The sequence below is a fragment of the Panthera tigris genome (assembly GCF_018350195.1).
Source record: "Panthera tigris isolate Pti1 chromosome F3 unlocalized genomic scaffold, P.tigris_Pti1_mat1.1 chrF3_random_Un_scaffold_59, whole genome shotgun sequence".
Lineage (NCBI taxonomy): Eukaryota > Metazoa > Chordata > Mammalia > Carnivora > Felidae > Panthera > Panthera tigris.
In genome coordinates this window covers 124,946-127,099 of record NW_024962183.1, presented here as the reverse complement: position 1 = coordinate 127,099, position 2,154 = coordinate 124,946, and the positions used below count along the sequence as shown (strand labels likewise).

At 34.1% G+C, this 2,154-nt stretch overlaps 1 pseudogene; it reads right to left on the bottom strand.

The window, feature by feature from the left end:
* Positions 1-893: 893 nt before the first annotated feature.
* On the bottom strand, positions 894-1,948 carry LOC122236308 (annotated as a pseudogene).
* Positions 1,949-2,154: the final 206 nt, after the last annotated feature.

Below are 2,154 nucleotides of genomic sequence, written 5' to 3'. Positions count from 1 at the left end.
ATAACTCAATTTAGTACACAATAATTTAGTTACATATTATATTAGTCTGAGTTGATGAAAGAAATAATAAACTAGAATACTGAACAAAAATGTTGAAGCCAAATCCATTCAAGAGAGAACATTTATAGAGAATAGAATTGTCACTATATTATATGAAGATCAGAATGGGAAGAAATAAGAATCATTTAAATGTTTCACTACTGTATACAAATTAAAAAACAAAACTAAAAAAATGACGATTATAAATTTCTAATTTCAAAACTAGGCATGAAGTTACAAATAAGAAATTAATTGTAACAAAAGCAGATAAATAAAATACTCACCAGAAATATTACTCAAACTGTGTAAATAAAAGAAATTAAAAAATACATAGGTTGTAACATGAGACAAAGTTTACAACCTTAAAAGAAGAGAATGATAAATTAGAAAACATACAGAGGTGAGAGTACACTCTCTGCAGCCCTAATAGAAGCCGGAACTCATAGAAATAAATATAAATAGTGCTGAGAAAAGTGTTGCTCAGTTAAAATTAGAGGCACAGCTAAATATCTTGAAGTAAAAAGAGTAAACAGAATTTTCAAATGTTGTATTACCAATAGGTAATGCATTGTAATAGAGTACAATAGTCATGCTTTAGAGTGTATTTTACTTTTATAGAGAAAATTTTCCTTAAGAATGTTTGAGAAATAAAATGAAAGATAAAGGAATGTTCAACACATGGCAATATTGAATCTTACTTGATACTAAACTCAAAAAAAGCTTGTGGGTAATTGTTACCAGAGGTTTCAAAAATATTTATTATTTATACACAGTAAACCTTTCAATGACATACAAATTAAAATTACATTTAAATGTTATATATAAATAAACACTCTATAATTTGAATGAAATCAAAATGATCAGTTCTAGATAATGATTTCCACAATATGTACCTATAACTTGATTGTAATTTTCCCACACATTCGAAACACATTTTCTATCCTTTTATCAGAACTTATTAGCACCAACGCACTGACAGTGGCATAGACATTGGGCACAAGCTTCTGGAAATCCAGAATGACTGTGTCATATGCCCATAAGAGAGTGGAGGAGAAGGAGATAATGACGCCCACCTAGTACATGACCACAAAAAAAAACTTGCCAACAGCAGGATGGTTTGGGTGGCCCTTCTCTCTGGGGAGACTCTTGAGGAGAGGTTGATGCTGGGAAAGTGGTGGCACTGCCTCTGAAGCCTGGACAAGAGAATCACAATGTACACACTTGAGAGCAGCATGCCTCCAACAAAGAAAACATCCCTGGATATTGAAAACGTGAAAAACAGTCCCCTGATGATGGAGTTTAGGCGGGAAAGTGAGCAGTGTTTACTGACACACAGTAGATTGCTCTGGGTCACATTAGAAGGAGCTGCTGCTTCTTGTATACAAGATGCAGGCACTAATGAGAGACAAACTGAGAAACCATAAGATGATAAAAGAATGGAAGATGTACTTTTTGCACGTTTGTTTAAAGCTGGCCAACCAGGAGGTGCTAGGGCCGATCATGATGGCCTTGAACATGCTGAGGAGGCAGGTGGTGCTCAAGGAGAGACCCCGTGTCACCCTGATCATGCAGAATAAAGCCATGCATTTGAAATCATTTAGAATGTTCAGTACTTCAAACAGGCCTGTAGACATTAAAAAACAGTGCAGTGAAGAGTTTCATTATGTGGACAAAGACCAAGTGATACATGATCAGGACAGTTGGCTTAGGTCTGTGATCCAGAATTAGCATGAAGATGTCGAAGAGAAGCAGGAAGGTGTTGGCAAAAATTCCAATACGAACTTGTAAAAACTGGCCTATCTTCATACAAATATAATGGACGATATCATCATCACAGTGACAAAGAAAAAACATATTTTGTCTATCTGAAAAATTAGACCTCACGTTATCAATGCCATTTATTCCTTTGTCAAAATCATCACCACAGATCATTTTTTGTTTTACTCAATTAATCATTAAGTCTATGTTGCATAAAGTCTTAGAAATAGAGTCTCAATATTATTTGTGCACCATTTGACTGTGTGTATATTATGTACATACGTATCTATATGTTATCTTTCTATATCTACCTCTGTATCTATCTGTCTGTCTATATTTGTCATCTAAATTGGGAAG